Raw genomic sequence first — 20,450 nt, 5'->3', positions numbered from 1 at the left:
GGCTCCCAACTTTTCTTCTTCCAGTTAACTTTGCGTGGGGCTCGGTGGAGGACTACTGGTGGCCCGGCCTGGCCCCGGGGCTGCTGAGGCTGGAGTTGCGGGCGGCGGGGTGGGGGAGAGGTTGCTGGGCTGGGCCGGGCCGGGCTGGCGAGGAGGGCGAGCGCACCCCCCGCTCGCTCTGCCGTTCTGCTGAGAGTCATCAATTATGCAAGGGAACGGCGCGCTGCACTGGGGGGGGGGAGGCAGGGGAGGGAGCGCACCAAGATGGCGACAACCGCAGTTTCTCCTGCAGCCTCCCCACCTCTGCAGTCCAGCAACGCCTTGCAGGAGTCGCGCTAGCGCCGCAACCACAGTAAGTTGTCCCGCTAGCCCCCCTCCCCCCCGAGGGGGGCACAGGGAGAGCTGGAGTGGGCTGGCAGGAGGAGGGAGAGGAAGGGGCGCCGGGGAATCCCCCTGATCTAGCTCCTCTTGGCCGGCCTCCCCCCCTCCCCGTTCGAGCCTCCCCCTCCCCCTCTCACCTCGACTTCTAGTCAGGGGCTTTTGCCGCAGAGCGATTTCCTCCCGGCCCCAGAGTCTCTTTCGTTCCTTCTACGACTCTCCCTGCCGAGGAGGGACGGCGATCCCACCCACCCTCATTTGTTCCCCCTGCACACTCTTCGGGGCGCGAGAGCTCATGTCTTGTGGAACCTGAACCCCACTTGGGGATCACTGAGTACCCCCCGATGGATCATCCGAGCACATCACTGTGGGTGGGTGGGGGCTGGGTGGTCGTAGCAGCGGCCAATGTTTCGCTTTCGCCCCGTGAGAGACTGTCCGCCTTCCTCCGCCCCCACCCCACCCCACCTCCGCCGAGCAGGCTTAGACCTAGATGGGAAGCCCCCCAGAAGCGCGGGGTCCCGCGTCCCCAGAGGGTGGGGGAAGGGGTCTGGGCCTGGAGCTCTCGGGTGGAGGGCTGCTGGCCAGATCCTACCTTTCCCAACTGGGGGAAGCCGGTCCTCGCCGTGCCCACCCCCGCCTTCCCCAGATCCCGGCAGCAACCTCCTGAGCGCCTTTTCTGCATTGGGGGAAGGAAGGGAGGGAGGGAGGCAAGCAGGGAAGCAAGGAAGGAAGGAGAGTGCGAGCGCTCCGCTTCTGCAGGCAGGCAAGGCAGGCAGGCAGCTGGGGTGGCGGCGGGGATGCGCTGGGGAGGAAAGGGACGGGGGGGGTGCCTGGTGCAATTGTATGATTGCCTTTTCCTCTCCTCAATTTCCTCTCCCTCCCCTGTTTTCTTGGCAAGACTCCCCTGCTTCTTGAATCTGGGCCCCGGGTCTGCTTTCTCCCAGCCCCACCACAGGCACCTCGTCCCGTCCCGTCCCTCCCTCCACGATCCGCCGCAAAGTCCTGGGCTAGAGCTTCCTAAGCCAAAGCCCGACCGCCGTCTGCCTCAAGCTGCTGCTGCTACTGCTGGCGATGGTGTGTGTTTTTCTTTTTTTTTTTCTTTTACTTCTTCCAAAATGTATTTTTCTTCTATTTCGAGGGGGGGGGACGGAAAGCAAGAAGGAGCAAAAGCAAGGAAGTGCTCTCACCGCCCCCAGTAAACACACACAGCGGGGGCGCGAAGTTAGCTCGGCCTTGAAATCCCTTTACCCCTGCATTCCCAGAGGACTCAGCGAAAGGATGGCGAGCTTATCAGAGTTTGAAAGAAAGAGAAGGGGGGGGGGTTATCTATTGGCCAATATCCTTGATTGGAGCCGGGTGAGAAAACTCTCCTCCCTCCCCCTCCCACGCTGCCTCTAGTCCACCCTGTCCAAGTGGGGAGGACACAGGGGGCGTGGAGGACACGAGGAAGTTGCCGGGGCCGATGAGAGACCCGGAGAGAGAGAGAGAGAGAGAGAGAGATTGACTTTGCGGTGCTGGCGGCGGCTGAGGTGACCAAAGGTCTACGTGTCGTTTTTTGACAGCTGGGAAAAGGGAGCATCCCTGAACAAGTTAGGCGCTTAGGGAGGGGGCAACGGGGCAGAGGCGGCGGGCCCGATCCACTGCTCTCCAGCCCTTTCTCCATCTGCAATGTGTGTGTGTGTGTGTGTTGCAAAGGCCCTGGCGCCAAGGGAACCAGCTTTGTCAGGTGGGGAAGGCGGCTTTGGGATGGATGGCGCGGGGGAGGAAGGGGAGGGCCTTCGGATTGGAAACGGGGTCCTGCTCTCTTCCCGTCCCTACGCTTTGTGCCTGCTGTCATGTTCTGTAAACGCCCGGGTCTGTTCACACTGCAGCGTTCTCTTCCATCCTGAGAACTCCTGACCGGGGCGCCCTGCACTTCCTCTCGATCAAGCAGGATTCCTTCTGGGTGTGGGGACGGGAGAGGAAGGGGCAGGGAGGACTTACAGCGGCTTCCCCGAAGACTTTCCTTTGGAGACGTGGGGGTGATTAGCTTGGGCCCACTGTCCTCGCCGCCTCCCCTCGTTCGTCACCCCGTCGTTGAAATGCCCGAGGTGTGCGAGCTGGAGGCATCAGAACCTGGACTCCAGCAGTTGGGCCAAAGCGATGTGACTTAGGCTGTTTATGGTTGGGAGCCAAGGGAGTCGATGACAGCTCCGTTTCGTGTCCTGCTTTGTTTGGGCGCCTGTCTTTCTGCGGTGCAGGAGCTCAGGGTCTCTTTGGAGTTCCCTGCCGCCTCGAAGGCCGTGGTGCTGAAATGGACAGCTCCGCTGCCCCCAGGGAGCTACTTGCAAAACTCGCGAACGTTCACGTAGGAGGATTCCTTGCAGGATTTATTTGGTTGCGTTGTTGAGTTTTCTCAGACTGGGCCTGCCCCCGTGTATACCACCTAGGCTGCTTTTGCTGCTATCGGAAGATCGGAAGCACTTCGCAATGAGACCGGGAAAGCTGGTTTGTTCCTTCGTTTGTTTGGCAATATTCTTGTTCTAAGTGACTTTGAGAAGCTTCCTCAGTGTCCCCCCCCCCAAAACAAAAAACACCTGGTATCTTTATCAAAGGGGAGAATTTCCACATAGTTTGGTCGTAGTGTGAAAGTTGTAAAAGATATAAACTTCAGGCCAATAAGAGTGTAAGAGTTACATCATACCAATTGTAAAGAACCTGTGGTAGACTCCCAAGGGAAGTGAAAGTGTAGAGCTTGCAGCTGGGAGAGGTGTTCAAGACCCATCTTGTTCTTAGACCCATTAGGTGGCCTTCTTGGGCATGTCACTCTTCCTGTGCTTCAAGTCTCCACTTGAGTAACGACAAAAATATGTTGGTCCATTTCACACAAATATTGTGATTATGACAGCCATTGCAATAAGAAATGAAAATACTTTGTTCAGTATAGAATGTTACCAATAATGGAAATGGCAGGAACTTTTTTTTCAATAAATGTGCACAATATGGCTGACACTGGTGGAGGTTGGCTGCTTGAACCTACTTCTAGGTGGCAACTGCTCTGTATGGTGAGCTAGATTCTGTTGGGTCCCCTTATTGGGAGAAAGGCAGCCTATAAATAAAACAATAAAACAAACAAAATGAATAAATTAAATAATAATTTGTTAGCCTGCCATGTGGCTCTGGCCATGCCTTGAAGTTTTTCTCTATGTCACTGCAAGCTGCCATCTCATGAATATATAATATACGTGCTGTCTCTATGTGGCCGACACTAAATGTTATATATGCTAGTTCACCACATAGTTTGGCACACCACAGGGGCCAAATTGTATTATGAGCAAGGATGCATAACATTAAGTACCAAGTAGACAAACTATTGTAGCCCTATCACATCAAAAAATGATCATGGGGGCATAAAGGAATTCATGCAAGTTCTTCGAATTGGCAGGCTACCCTGTGGGTTAATATGTTGAGGGCTTCTCAGTGACAAGTGAGCGAGATGCTGGACCTCTCTTGTAAACATTTGCATGTGTAACCTCGTAGACAGTAAGTTGTTCAGGATACACTTTAATACTTGTATGGATCAATCTCATTCCTGTTCCTTACAAAGCCAAAGAAAAAGTCCCACATTAATATTATATAATACATCCGTTTTCTATTTTATATATAGCTGACATATTATATAATATTAATGTGGGACTTTTTCTTTGGAGATGTGTGTGTGTGTGTGTGTGTGCATATAATTAAAAAATAAACTTAAATGGCACCTGCTGAGAGCCACCTATGTGAAATCCCTCCCCTGTGAATCACCAGCACTTGTTCATTTCCTAGGGTTATATAGCAAGATTGATTGATTGATTGATTGATTGATTGATTGATTGATTGATTGATTGATTGATTGATTGATTGATTGATTGATTGATTGATTGATTGATTGATTGATTGATTGATTGATTGATTGATTGGATTTTTACTCCGCCCCTCTAGACAATGTCTACTCGATAGTGTCTACATGATAAACTCCACAGACACATTGAGATAAAATTACCCTTTCAGAAATGATTTGGCTCCGATTTGAAACTAAAATGAATTGGGTTCTCTTTCCCAAGACAGCCTTTCCTAGAGGTTAATCGTTATTACAATTAGATTTAGTTAAAAAAAGGGGGGGGGGTTAGTTGATGCAGTTGGGAATTAGGCTTTCATACATCCCTTTTCATATTTTTTTATTGATAGATGTTTTTCTTTGATGTTTTTCTTCGAATGCAACTTGAGTATGCTCAGTTTTATGTGTCCTCAAATACCTGATAATACTGTAACTGGATGGCCTTCAGAAAGATAGACTTCTGTTGCCATAGTATATGATTTAGTTTAATATGATTCTTTCTGTAACATGGCTCCTAATGGTTATTGCTTTTAATATAGTCACTTTAAATATGTTATCATCAATAGAGCCTCCATATTTATTTTAATGACATATGATCCATACTGATCATGTGATTTCCATTCATTATTGTTTACATTCCTGTCACATGCACATTGTCCACTGGAATAAATTATAAGAGGTATCTAATAGTTTGCAAGTGAGGGGACAGAGTTAAGAATGTATTTATTTATTTATTTATTTATTTATTTATTTATTTATTTATTTATTTATTTATTTGATTTATACCCCGCCTATCTGGACTACTCGTCCTCTCTAGAAAACATGTAAAGTGGCCATTCATGCATAGATTGGTGAGCTATAGAGTTTGCAGTCACTTCAGTCAGTCCAAGTTCTGTCTCAGATCCCACACATGTAGAATAACCCATGTAATCCATTAATATGTCACAAACACAAAGCAACTGCGAATCAAATCTTCAAAATCCTTAATAAACCAGGGCTGCAATCCTATACACATTTAATCATAATTATAATCAAGTGCTATCAAGTCGATTCTGATTTATGGTGACCCTTCCCAAGGTTTTCTAGGTAGAGGATACTTAGAAGTGGTTTATAATTCCCTTCTTCTGGAGGCATCTTGGCATTGTGCAGCTTGCCCAAGGTCACACAGGCTGGCTGTAATGTGCAGGAGGCAGAGTGTGGACTTGAACTCCGAACCTCTGGCTCCTTGGATTAAATTACACTGAATTTAAAGGGACTTGGCTCTGAATAAACATAGGATTGTGCTGTATGGTGGACAGCACAGAAGAAAGAAAAGCAAAATAAGGGGAGCACTAGTTAATCTGGTATGGCTGGGAAAGATGTCATGCTACCCCTGAAATAGGAAAATTTTGCTCTATGAAGCTATATGAAGAAATGGATAAGCAGAGAATAGGCATAGCATTGACCATTAACTTAGATATGTTGGTGTCCAGATAGATGGCTAACTGCTTTTAAAGCAGTAGTTTTAATGTAGTTATGCATGTTCAAGCCAGAAGTAACTCATACCAATCCTAATAAAATTTTCAAAGTAAGTGAGATAATTAAGGAATGACTTTTTATGTCCACAACCCTTCCCCCATGAGTTTCCATGGCTAAGCAGGCTTTTCAAACCCAGGTCACCTGAATCTTAGTCTATCACTCTACCCACTACACCACAATGGGTAACATGAGTATCTTACTAGGCATGTCCATTTTAGAAATAAATGACTATTTTAAAAGATTAGATCTCTAGGTGGGCTCAACCGACCAACTTTTTGATTGTCACCCAAACACACTAACCAATTGTGCCACTGAGACTGTTTTACATGATTCCTGGAATTGAAATTAGCTGATCCTAGATTTTTTTTTCTGGTCCATATACACGATATCATATGTTACAGATTGTCTTCCTACTATTGCTGCAAGCCTCTTTCCTTGATCCCCGTTCATTTTATATTGTAAAAATTTGAGACATATTCAAAAGAGAGGGAGCCAATTTACCATCACTTTCAACATGAGTCGGGCTTTATGTTCATTTACCTAGCTTTGGCTTCTGTTCTGATATTCCATTGGTCCCCTGTGTGCATTCATCCAGATAGTGTGGACTACAGAACCTATCATGCATGACCATTAGCAACACTGGTGAAGACAGATGGAAGTTCTCCCTGAAAATCTCTTAATTCATGTTAGGAAAAGCTCCCTTGAAGCCAATCCTTTATCATCATCATCACCATCATAGTTTGGGTAAAATATGGGCCTAACAGGCCAACCTGGTAATTCCAGTCCGGATAATGAAATAAAAACGTGAGCCACATTTGAAAATGTTTAAGAAAATGTGAGCCTTTTACTAATGAAATCTCCCTAAACAGTGATGATTAACTGAAGCCAAGGTCTTAAATTTGGAGGAGTTGAGCAGGGCTGTTGAGGACAGGGCATTTTGGAGATGGCTCATTCATAGGGTTACCATGTGTTGGAGGTGACTTGATGGCACATAATGACAACATGGTGAAGGGCAGGATGGTGAGGAACATGTGACCCTTTCAATGTTGTTGAACTGCAGTTCCCATCATTCTGAGCCAGCCTAATGAACAGTGATGGATCACTGGAGTTGCAGACCAACAAAAACTTGAAAAATGCAAATTGCCCACCCCAAAATAAGGAATCGAGGTGTGATATGTTGGCATCTTTGTTGTTTTGCCTCTGTAGGATGATTGTACTGTCCATGTCAAAAATGTGTGCCAGGCTGCCATAAGACTGTGATATCTAGCCTCCTCTTGAATTCTAGTAGCTCCCTGTAACCCTTGGAAGCTACCTGTTCTAGGATCAGTTTGAGGGACAGTAGGCATGACCCTGCCTCTGTTTAAAATTTGGAAGCCAAGGGAGCTGCTCTGCATATGCAAATGAAAAGTTCACTAACAAAGAGAGGGTAGTATTTAGGTGGAGAAGAGATTGGTTTACAGGCTGGTCACCATCTGTCTCTGCTTTAGAGGATAGTATTTTTGGGGGGGAGATTGGTTTACAGGCTGGTCATCATCTGTCTCTGCTTTAGTACCCCTTAGCAGAAAAACCTATATTGCACCAAGAAAGGAAAAGAGAAAGATGCAGGTTCTCATTCACAGCACTCTCATTTTTCAATACTCAATGACATACACAATTATGAGAAGCATTAAGAATATGTTTTCAAATTGCCATGATAGTTCAGCATACCCTGACACAAAGAGTGAACATTACCAAGTGTTTCAAGCATTGTTTACAGGGAATAGGAAACAGATGACATAAATCTGGGTATAAAATTATATTCTGTATAGAGCTCTGTGGGTGTGTGCACACATGTCACAATTCCTCGTGATTAAAGGGGGGGGAGGGAGTCCAGAAAACATGGCACTCTGTTCAGAATTTATCTGATGAGGCTCTTGATGTTTATGTGCCGAGATCTAAATTTGGGTGTATTTTGAAAACGGCAAGCCTTTATTGCTATGAAGATGGCTGGTGCTGAAATCTCAAAAGCCAAAGGGAAGGTTGCTTAACCATTTTCAGCAAAATCAAGTGCTCTGCATAGACATGTGTACCCATTCTATGGCATAAACATCATGAAAAAAGAGGAACAAGCGGAGCTGCCCAACAATATGTGGGGGACCACGCAGTCCTCATCCTAATCTAATCATGCCTGATGCTAGAGAAGCAGCAGCAGCTCCCAGTCCCAGTGGAGACTGTAGTGATGCCTGGAGGGCAAGTCTCTGGGCCGACACCTAAGACTTCAGTCTGCAACATGAACAAGAAGGTCTCTAGGATTTTCACAGTTAGTGTACTTGGAGCTAGTAGAGAAGTAGACATGGTCACCTAAAGAGCCTCACAGCCATACGAAACAATTCGAACCAGAGCCTGTTATTACCTAATTGTAGCACTAGGAGGTTGATCAAAAGGCAGCATGGCCAGACCAGTAACACATACAGAGACCAAGCAAACAGCCTCCCCTGCGGATGGTATTTTAGGTTCCCAGGAATCTTTATTTGATTTGCTTACATTTTGCAGTATGCCAGTATTTCTCTCGAGGTAGCACACAGCTTCGAAATTATTGGCTTAGTGTGTGCATATGTGTGTCTGTGTATAACTACTGCTTCCATGATTGTATTGATTTTAAGGATGGTTGTGTGAGCACAAAATGTGTCTCTGGGAACCAGTACTATTCCAAAATAAGAATGTGCCAAATGCGTTACCTTCCCTAGTACCAATTGAATTTAATCTGTACTGACTCCTATACTGTATCTGCTGCCATAATATATGTCTGGCCTGTCGAAAGATGTTGAGGCTAAGTTGTTTTCAACAGAGAGGGAGAGGGAGGGATGGAGGTTTCTTCACTGCCCTCTCTCCACCATCCCGGTTCCAGATTGCTTTCAATGAGCAATTGTTGGCTAGAGTGCCCTGTTGAACATCTGGTACATACGAGACAAGGACATTTGTTCCCCTTCTTTTTATCATTTTTCAGGCTGTGCTATTCATTTGGGAACTGATGGAAACAGGCCATGTGTGGAATTTGCCAAAGGTGAAATACAAAATAGCACTCAACATTGGTCTGAGAGTGCAATTTTAAGCTTCTTTCTTGGGAGTCGGGTGCATGGAAATCAATGTCACTTCCTGCCAAGTCCACATCCCCTAGCTAGCTCTGTTCGTGGACAACTTGTCATATATAACAAGAAACTGTGGCCTCGGGCAAGAGCGCTTATTATTTCATCAAGACTCAAGAGGTATTTCCAACAAGTCCAGTATGTCTTGGGTAAACACTACTTCGCATACATGCAGATATGCAGCAGTATCCATATTCTCATATGGCTGCTTCCATGAACAAACATCTTGTATAGCACTTGTACAGTATCTGTTCATCTATTCTGTTCGGTTGTTCAACTGATAATAACTGATGTTCACTTTAGGCTGATATTCACTGATATTCGCTGCTAGTTCTCTACCCAAGTATTATGCATCCGTCACTTCCCACTACGTTCTTCAAATGCCAGGGCCCATTTCTGCAACATTCTTGCCTAAAGTGAAAGTCAGTCTCCCTCATGGACTTTTTTTTATATTAACGCTAATTTTAATAAAGCATACTGTATACCTACTTGGCACAAATGTTAAGCATCCCTGTTTCTCCAATATAGATTTGGCTTTCTATGGTTAGCAGTGGCCACTGGACTCTTCCTGTACTTTGTCATATTTGAGTTACTTGCAAATATACAAGCAGAGTAAGAGTGGAGGCATCAGTTCCCTTTTAATAAATGAAAAGGGTGTCAGTCTTCTCCTCCTTCCATTCTTTTCCAGGAACACCACACTCTTGGGGGATGTGCTGGAACATTTTGGGATGTGCAAAGTACAAAAGTAACAGTATACATTCATATTAAGACTTATACTTTTGCAGAGGGCTAGATACCATGCTGCTACATGATATAAGGCAATGAAAGCATATCACCAGTCTCAGGATGGGACTGTGGCTTTTGCTGTTATCAGATCCCTGACGAAGCAGACAGAGCTTTGCCTGACACAGGTTTAGCTGAGCATTTGTGTTTTGTCTGTGTGGGGCTTGCCTGCTTGAGGAAACCCTATGTTGGGCTATGAGCCACATCTCTGATTGAAATGCTGGCTGAAGAAGGTGCAGCCAACTTGTCTGTGCCCTTGCAACACCCAGTCAGGGAGAATGCCAAATAGATGGGCCACCGATGAAGACATGCAGTCTCTAGGCACACTCTCCAAGGCCATGGTGGTCAGTCAGGAGCCAGATTTGCTTCCTCCTGATAGGTAATGTCTCTGGTCATTCATCAGAGATTAAAACATGACATTGTCCTCATGGTAACTGGGAGGAGCCTTCACAGGGTAGATGGGACACTTATCTGCGGGCTGTATTTGGCCCAAAAAATTGAGGTTTCCTGTTGTTGGCCTATTAATTCCAATGACAATGCTCTCAAAGTTGTAGAAACATTGGATTCTCAAATACTCCAAGCTTGAGTAGATGGGACCCTGTTTCCTTCAGGGTGGAAGCCTGCTGGAGGTCCTGTGTCCAATTCTTCCTCTGTGCAAATATCTACAAGTTTAGACACGTGGATCTAGGGAAACTATTTTCACTTTGGATGTAAAAGATCCTGTACTAGGATCCAGATAAACCAATAAAATTGGAAAGGAAGGGCTAAACCTTTAGAGAAAGAGATTTTAGGCCAGCAGTAGTGCACTAGCTATGCATGCAGAAGGCCCCAGTCCCCTGACATTTCTAACTAAAGATTACATACCCTGGTGAAGTGAAAGGTCTTTTCTTCATAATTCAGAACCTATTATGCATCAGAGCAAACATTCGCTGTCTTTAAGGGCAGAAATATGTCTCTGTAAGACCAACTTGACCATTAGGCAGAGTAAGGGAGTAAGGTCGCTGACTGTGAGTGTCACAAAAAGGCAGGAAACTGTTAATTACTTAAGCTGTCATTGTATATTACTGTCGGACAAAGGGAGAGGAACTTACAAGATTTTCCACCACACATTAAAAATGTGTACCTTGGTTGGAAAGAAGGGTGTCATTTGCTGCTCTACCTGATACAACAAGATGTTCTAAGCTGGCCCTGCTATAAAACATTAGAAGGTATATATGGAGGAAGAGAGTGGAAGTAACATGATTAATTCCAGATATATTATTATATTATATTATATATTTTTTCATTTACGGTATATTATATATAATATGTATATATAATATGTGTATTGTACAATATTTTCTATATTATATATTATATATCCTATATTTTATATCCTATATTATATATTATATGATACAACATTAGACTTAGGTCTGTACAAGAAGCTTAATTCTAGCTTGTCTTTATGGAGTTCTTCATCTTTTCATAGCAGAAATTAAATCAAGGAGCCTTGGCCACCTCATAGAGATGTTGTGAGGATGCATGAGCTTGTAAGAGGCTGTAAATTGTTTTGCCTACTCAACAGTGCCATCAAAACTGCACTATTACTATTGTTAAATGAATGCTTAATGCATTAACATGGCACATGCAAACACACAATCAGCTTAGAGAATAAGCATTCAATTATCATTATTTTAAAAAGAGAAATGAATATTACACAGACTTATATAATAGGAAAACAGTCTCATACACATACACCAAATATATGCACATTGGATGAATGACTAAAAATTGCATGTAAAGCAGAATGGAGCATACTCACTGAAGCATGAATCCAACCTCAATTTTCTTCTAATATGTTCATTTATTTTGAACAATGGCACTTTAATTATTGATGGAGATAACTATGCATCAGTAAATGGACTGCAGGGAACATTTTATAAAGTTGAAGCATGCATTAGCGCAATGGATTAGGCATCTAGCTGCAGAGCCAGAGGTCAGGAGGATTCTCCACTTTGCCTCCTTGACAGGGGCTGGACTCGATGATTCATTGGGTCCCATTCCAGATCTGCCGTTCTAAGATATTATTACCTGGACCTGTGTGTGCATAGGATTTACCTGAACACCAAATCCCCCATCACTGAAATTACCTCTCACACTGTAATGCTGTCATTCTAAGAAGAAAAAATCCTAAATATGGGCAAAGGGCAGCTTGCAGGGTGTTCAGATGAGGCAGAAAAATGTCACTCTGAAGGCAAAAAGGAGCACCACAGGCAGAGTAACATGTCCACCCCAGCAGCCTACTTGTATGCCCTTGAAAAGCTCCACAGGTGTAGATGTACTGTCTCTCATCTCTTCCATAGCAATCTGCTTCTACAACTGGAGCCTATGAAATACAACACTACGGTGTTGTTGCTATTGACCTTTATAGTAATTAGCAGTCAAATACTCCATTTTGATGGGAAAAGGTGGAGCATTTATCAAATGAAGAAAGAACTCTACATAATTTAATAAGCCAAGTTTCAAAGCTCAGATAAGATTGCAATCTTTCACGTATGCATTTAGAGGGATTTTCTTTGGAAATCAAATGGGTTGCTTCCAGGTAACAATATTCTTTATTCAGTTGGAAATTCAGCTAAATTCAATCATAGCCCTACCTAGAGTAGACACATTGAAATAAATGGGAGATGTTAGTCACAATTTTAATCCCATTTACTTCAACAGGTCTGCTCTAGATAGAACTAACACTGGATTTGACCCATTGCTTAGAACTGAAACCTTTTACTGTACTAGCTTTGGTTGGAAAAGCCCTTATATAATGTGCAGATCCTTGTACAAACTCTGCACTCAAATAGAGGTGATGCCAGCACTCAATCTTAAATTCATTTCAGGTAGTTCATCTATTGATGCAAAGGAAGCTGTGGCAATTCTGAAGACCAATTTCAAATAAGTAGGCCATCCAAGTGATTTACAACAATCAATAAAATGATACCACCCTAGTCTTTAAGGTAAAATCATCCTGAAGTCTAGACATTCAGTAAAACAGCAGCCTATCAGCCTCTTTCATAGTCTGTAAGAACATAGCACGTGTGATGTGCCTGCTCAAGTTCTGGAATTCCCAGTTCTGGAATTCTGAAACTAGGCAGAGAGAGAGAGAAAATTTTAGAACTGTTGTTTACAGACACAATCACACAAATTTGTTATTAAGAAGCAGGGTTTGTTAGTTCAGTCTGACTTTTATCCAAGAAAGCAGCTATGGGATTGGTGCCTTCAACCCCATAAGCACAGGTTCCTCTTAGTGAGTGAGAAGGAGGTTCATAAGATTATGTGTATTGGTGTCCTCCTCTTCCCTCTTGGTGGCTTCCTTGCATGGACTCACTGATGTGTTTTTTCTAAGCACCTGGGAGTAAGTTGGTCACTAATGCAGTAAGATCTATGCAACATGGTCATGTGAACCTGTTCACTTAGCAATTAAAAGTATTTCCACAGAGTTCAGATGGGCTCACCTTCCAGGAAGTGTGCTTGGCACCTCCTCTTGTCAGCTGTTGAATCAGCTTCAGCTTGTGGTGAAGTGGCCAGAAAAAAAAAGTAAGAGGAGGAGACTCTCTACCATCGAGCTGCGTACAGAAGAGGGAATCTAAGCCATTGTCACTTGACCAGCAAGCAGCAGTGACTGACATTCCCTTTTCCCTGCAACTTTTAAAAATGCAGGATCCCTGCCTCTTTCCTTTGGTGGCCACTTTAGCCTCTGGGGCTTCAAATAGTCAACCAGAATATCTGCAGAGAGATGTGTAACAAGATTGCAAGAGGCGTTCCATTACGCACTGAAGCCTACACCTCTGATTTGAGTTTGCAGCCCCCACTTTGAAACTTTTGACAGAGAAGCCTGGCACACAAACATCTAGCCATGATTTTTGTAAGATTTATGTTTTTTTTTCCTGCACCTTCCATAGCTCTGCCTGTATGGGGTTGAAACCTAACCAATATATTTTTATTTTTATTTTATTATTTTTATTTTTAATTTGTTTGTAGTCTAATAAAGGTTATGGAATGCTCTCCCTCGGGAGCTTAGGTTAGCTCCTTCCCTTCTATCCTTCTGTCAACAGCTGAAGATCCACCTCCCCAGGCAGGCTTTTAGTAACCGTAATTGAGTACCTAAATGCTGGTTTTTAGCTAAGCACGTCTGCTTTTAAGGTTTTAACTGATTTTAATCATTTTATTTTTTTTTAATTTTTATTACAGTTTAATTGCTTTTTTTAATGTCCAATTTTTAATTTTACTTGTTTGGACATTATGAACTGCCCTGAGTTAGCCTACAAATGATACAAAATAAATTAATAAACAAATAAATCATTCACCTTTGATTTCAGATTGCGTTCAAGGAGCACATGGGTTTTTGTTGTTTGATTTTGTTTTGTTTTTTGTTTCTCTGGAGAAATGTAGCTTAGTACATCTGCAAGATGTAGTTTAATCAAGAGGCAATTAAGGCATGGATTGCTATGGCCAAATCTGCCTTTCCTGCAAAGGTACACAGCTGGCATATCTACCAGCCAAAAACTTCTTGCCATAGCTTTTCAGGAGCAATGTTATGTCCAGGATCATCCCCAAGGGGTGAGCCTACTTCTTTGGGGAAATATAATCCCATTTAAAACAGGGTGTGATCCTCACATTGTAGAGAAAACATTGATAAACATCTTTCCATGATCTATTTTTCTCTGTCAGTTTTTTCCCCATTGACAGCCTCTCCCCCCATTCCATTTGAAAGCCTGAATAACAGAAACAGGCAATATCAGACAGAACTGGAGGAGTCATTACAGATGTTCTTAATTTGAACAGTGATGTGGAGAACTAAAATGCATCAGAGCAAAAGACAAACAGAAGGAAAGTACTGATCAGTAGGTGCAGTAGAACAAGGATCCTGTTGCTTAATCATGTGGCATGGAATAAGATAAACTAACAAAATTCAAAAGCCTAGCCCATTGGACCCAGATTTTCATGGGTTATTATAATTCAGAGGAGTAGAAGGCGGGTGAAACCTAATGCCATCCTCAGTTTGACTTACAGCTTTTCGAGGTCTTGAACGTGCTATCAAAAAACTAGCTGTGTGGAGAGGATTCTAAATCCAGACTTTTGGAAGACTTTCATCCACCAGCACCACCCACCCTTGCATAATCTGGTTGCACAAGGAGAGGAGCTCTTTTAAGTGAATTTTTAAACAGCATTGTTTACTAGTCAGGGGTGTTTCAGAGGTGTTCTTTTTGGGATTGGGATGGGCTGGAGAACCATCTTTGGCATTTGAAGAACAAAGAGCACAGCTATTTCCAGGCAATGGTTCATGTGCATGAGGAGTGTGCAGACAATCAAGAGGGAAAAAAGAGTCTGAGCTTGGATGTATTACCTGTTGGTACAGGTAATACAGCTCCTAGAACCCGCTCACCCCAGTGACCTTGCTGGGTGGGGAGTTACAGCCCAAATAAGGAACTTCTCTGTGCTCTGTGAGCTATTTCATATTAGGGATGAGTGAGGAAGTGGTTGCCAAAAAGAGGTTGATCTAATGACCTTACAACCATGTTTTTAGATCGCTGTATATTTGGGAGTTAACTTGTGGGATATGCTGCTGTAAACAACAAGGCAAGGGGCAGTGGAATGCATTTCAAGATTTTTTTTTCATTTTTATTGTTTATGTTCTCCCTTCTTCCACAAGAAGCTTTGTGCGACTTTTTGTTACATCTGTATTGGTGGGGAAATAACTCCCATCTCAAGCCTTTATTCCACGTGCTCCCTATATGGCTTGTTCCATTGCTAAATGGCTCACTAGCAAGAGGAGTTCCTCTCCATGCTCATTTTAAAACTTTTTTTAAAAAGCCATTGTATTTTTTTTCCTCAATGGAAAAGGTAAACAGCTTGTTCTTTTTTCTTTTCTGGCATCCTAGAATATTTATGAGTTGTCAGCATATGTCCTTCTTTCGACCATTACATTTTCATAAGAGAAGGAAAGCTTGTATTCTCCGTTCCTTTCAGAGTACTTCCAGATGGACAATTCCCAGCATTACCAAGAACAAAATACATTGTAGAGCTATTCTGTCTTTTCCTCCTTGACGGATGTGTAAATGACTGTGTCTGCATGTGTAAAAAGAAAAGAAGAAACAAGCAGTGGGAAAACACACCACAGAAGGGTCGCAAATGGAATATAACATTGTTTTGACCAACTGTAAAATTCTGTAAATGAGACAAGATCAACAGAAAAATAAAAATCTCATCTGGAAGCAAACCTAGCCGTCTGTCAGAGAATGCATCCTCAAAACTGCCTCTTTTTACCTTTTCCATGGGAATATATAAAGGGACTGTCATTTTTATAAAAGATTTCCATATATTTTGAGAGGGTTCTTTTTTGTAATCTTCATCTCCACCCTCCTTTCCTCCGGTCCCCTCTCATTTACTTCTTCCATTAACATTAAAGTAAATGGGTGCTCTGGAAGGTTGCACAGTTTAAAAATTGGGACAGGGAAAGATAAAATACCTTACCAATACTAGGAGGAGTGGGGAATCGATAGCCTCCCCACATGTTGTTAAATTAAAACTCCTATTATTCCTGATTAGTGGTGATGGAACTCCTATACTGTAATTCCAGATCATGTTGGCTGGGGCTGATAGGAACTGGATTTCACCAACATCAGGAGGTTTCCCATCCATGCTTTAATACTATGTAATGTGGGCAAAGAAAGCTGTCATATCACCAATACAGATATAATATAAGTTGTACAAAGCCTTCGCTTCCCATTTTACAGCCATTTGTTGGGTGGCAGGAATGTGACTTGATTAGGTCAAGCTGCTAATACACTTGCTTTGAGCTAGCCTTTATTTGCCTCATATACATAAGTTCCCAAATGGTAATACTGTACTCAATTGAGATTAGAGTGTGCCAATACAGTGTCATTAGAAAGGAGATCAATAGTACTGCTGACTTTAAAAAAAAAACATGGTGACTGAATATGTTTTTGATCACTGTCATTTTGGCTTTTGACCACAAAGTGCTTCGCTGTGGGTTGAGTAGCATGCAGGAAATGAGCAGGTCCACTCACGAGATGACCCATCTGCAGGACAGAATCACCATGGAACCATAAACAAAGTAGAGGTTCCCATTAGCACTGCCATATGTGCCATTTCCATGTCTAAGCTCTGAAGGAAGCAAGACTGGCCTCATCACTGGACAGAGTGGGGCATTGCCTGATACAGCAGGTGCAAGGTGAAAGCTATCCTTTCTGGACTTCCAGGTCATGGAGAACAGAACTGTGCAGTTTACACAACTTCTGGGTCTTTTTTAAAGTCTTTTATCCTGCTTCCTCAAAGGTACAGGGTTGCCATCTCATTGCAAATGTTCAAATAACATTGATCCTCCAATCCAGCAAGTCTCCCCTCATGGAAAAGTGAAGCGATTGCCATTTTATCCTTCATCCCAAGCAGCAAAATGTCTTGGGTAGATCTGGGGACAGTTAGTTTTTAAGAAGAGTCCTGGAAAAGTAATAAGGCTTTCCCCTTGTATCATCCTGTGCAAGAGGAATCTGTAACTCTAGGTAAGGAGATAGCATCAGTGGGAAGTGGTCATTTATGTCTATGTAGGTGTTCCTTTCTGTGGGTTCCATTTTTGTGTCCACATATGAGATAGGTCTTTAGCCTATGGCTAGAAATTATACCACTTCTCTAATGCAACAAATCATATAAATATCCATCAGAGATTATAAGTACGGGGAAGTCTACAAGTCCCAGAATACCCCAGTCAGTGTGGTTTACAAGCCATACTGGCTGGGACCTCTAGAAGTTGTAGTGCAAAACAGTATTTTTTCTCATCTTTGTTGCCCAATAAGTTCAATAATTACTAATGATTCTTCACAAATGTCTAATTTACGCCTTCACTTTGTCTTTTCTTCGGAACATCTCAAGTATTTCATAATTGCCATACATTCAGTTTTTAACACTCAAAGTAACTATAAACTGAGGATTTCAGGAACTCTAAGATTCATAAAGTGGAGTGGTCAGCAACTAATTTTTAACATGGGGGGGTGTTTAGGTCAGGACAAAGGCCTTTTAACTCCTCCTTTCCCACGGTGACAACCAACTAAGATTTAGCTATCTTTTTTCTACTATTGTGTAGTTTCACTGCTGACTCCTAGATATGAGTCAAGACATTACCGGCATAAGAATTAGGAATAAGCTGCATCATGAAAGTTTGATTCTGTCAACACTGTTTTTCTCCTAGACAATTGGAAAGATGGAGGTGATAAAGAGATATGTTTGGTCATTTTTGTTCATAAGAAGGAAAGGCTGTTTAAACTTCACATATGAAAATATCTACTGCCTTCACGCATGGGAGAGAAAAAAGCCTTTCTTCATAAGCAGAGCCATCCCAAAACATATTGGTGCCTGAGGCAATGGACATAATGGCACATCTTACCCAGTCCACGTATAGAAACTGACTGGTCTGACTGTTAAATATGCTGCTGAACAGCATTTAAAGCTTTCAAAATGGAGAAAAAATTCACGTAAAGCATACTGGCCAAAATTATCTTGGGGTTCATGCAGTTGCCTTGGCTAATTGTGACTAACTGACAAGATGCCACGTTATGTCTCGGTCACATGCCTCGTCATGCACCTAACAGCAAAACCAAGATGAGCTCAGGAAAATCATCAGTTAGCTGCAATTAGCTACAGCAAGTTACCCAAGCCTTGCATGAACACCAGGAGGATTCTAGCCACTGAATTTATTTTTCTTTCATAAAATGGTACATTTATTTAGTAACCTTTCTCAGTCTTCAAAAAATATGTAGAGGTGGCTTGGTGCTTGAAAGCAATTATAACAAATATTCTGTATCTTCTTTTGACCAACACAGAAGCAGTTCCAACCTCTTGTTTTAGCCCTAACCCTGAGATTGAAGGTGAATTATTTGATGCTGCATATCAGGTAGTCACTCTGACTGTATGAGCAGAAATGATGATTGTACAGCTCCTGGCTAGTGCTGACAGAAGGAGGGGGCTTTATTTTAGTTGTATTGCTTCAGTGTTTGCTTTACTCCATCAAAGGCTGTTACTGGAAACACAGGCAGGGAACTGAATGTTCCCTCTCAAAGAACTGTGCATTTTCCCATCTAAAAATCATTATTCCTTTTTTCTAGTTTCTCAGACTGGGAATACCACAACATGGCACCTCAGCTACAGTGACCCTGCAGTTCCCCTTCCATTTACATGTTAAAATACATGGACATCCTAATAGTTTTAGAAGAGGTAGCCGTGTTAGTCTGTGCGAACATATCGGGCAAAAAGAAAAGAAAAATAAAAAGTAAAGAAGACAAAAATGTCTTGGCATCTTAAAGACTAACTGCTATATTTTAGTGTGAGCTTTCATGGACAGTAAACTTGTCCACAAAACTTCACATTAAAATATGGACATCCTGGGTCTCATTTTGAGCAAGGCTTTTGACCTTCATGATCGCAGAAAATCTTTGAGAATGCAAACGTACTGCTGCTAATGCACAAATAGAAAACAGGCGCAATAGGCTTTAAAGGTAGGAATAGGTATAAGCAGAATTGTATGACTAAAGCTCACAAGCCCTTGCATAGAATAACAATTGTGCACCATCTCTCTGTCAGCAAAGGAGTGGTCCTTCCCCATCTTTCAGGCTGCGCTGAGGATCTCAGATGGCAGGAGAGCCCATAGGACATGCCTGAACTGATTACAGTTCTGCTGCTGTGGCCTGCTCAGATTATCATGTCCTTTCCCCACTGTGTTGGACTGTTGCCTCCTCTGGTGACTTCACAGTGGAGAAACAAATTGTGTCCCTCCAAGTGTTGCTGGACTGCAGCTCAAATCATTCCTTACTATTGGCTATACTGACTAGGTCTGATGAAAGCTGCAGTCACAGAATACCCACACTTTCTCTATAGAGTTGGAGATGCAATGTCAACATGTATTCCATAATGATCCCATAAGTGTAACTATTGAACTGCCTCATGCATAGCACTATCTTCCAAACAACAACTACAGTGATTATTATTATTGTCAGTGTTTATATCCCACCATTCATTAGACAAAAACAAGGCAGCTAAGAGTAAAACATCATAATTAAAAACATTTAAAGCAATGCATAATATTCTGTTGTCTAAACATGGTTTGAAAAAGAAATCCACTCCTTCCCCATTCTGGAAGGCTCCCTGTCATGTACCCATTCTTGCACTAATTGCAAGATTTGTTGTGCAACTGGGCAAATAAAGGGGAACCCAGTGAAGCAGGAGGGACACTAATGCAATTTTCCTTCTGCTCCTCTTTTAGGCTACAGGATGCTAACCAATTTGAAACCATAAACTCACCGAAACAATTTTAAAGCACTGATTGATAGCAATGTGTTGAGGAATTATCGTTTGATTAATTATCTGCTGCTTAACTTATTACTCTATTAATCTGACAAATTGAAACGCTTGTGCATATTTCCAAAAAGCTCAAGAGGTGTTTGTTATAGATTTCAGAGGAACTGGAAGGTAACATAGAATTTAACAAATAAAGCTTACAACATATTGCAAGTAATTTGTTAGTTATTGTTATTTAATACTCCAGAGCCAACACTAACATGCCTTTGCAGTCTTACCAAGCGGAATCATGCTCTCTGGTTGGCTAGCTAAAGCTTTACCTGATTAATCTGCTGATTAACTGTTGAAGCCTACCTTATGATTCATTCATTCATTCATTCATTCATTCATTCATTCATTCATTCATTCATTTATTCATTCAGCTTTTACCTCACCCATCTAGATTC

The 20,450-nt window shown here is 42.6% G+C and overlaps 1 protein-coding gene across 1 annotated transcript in view; it reads left to right on the top strand.

Annotated features, from left to right (window-relative positions):
• The first annotated feature begins 231 nt into the window (after nucleotides 1–231).
• Nucleotides 232–20,450, top strand: part of SCN8A (sodium voltage-gated channel alpha subunit 8) — a 116,269-nt gene continuing 96,050 nt past the window's right edge. The window contains exon 1 of the mRNA XM_078384416.1: nucleotides 232–352. The gene's annotated coding sequence lies outside the window, so the exon portion shown is untranslated. The remainder of the gene's footprint in view (nucleotides 353–20,450) is intronic.

The sequence above is a fragment of the Pogona vitticeps genome, chromosome 2, assembly GCF_051106095.1.
Source record: "Pogona vitticeps strain Pit_001003342236 chromosome 2, PviZW2.1, whole genome shotgun sequence".
NCBI lineage: Eukaryota > Metazoa > Chordata > Lepidosauria > Squamata > Agamidae > Pogona > Pogona vitticeps.
The sequence above is the reverse complement of the archived record's forward strand: the minus strand, read 5'-3'. Positions and strand labels throughout refer to the sequence as shown.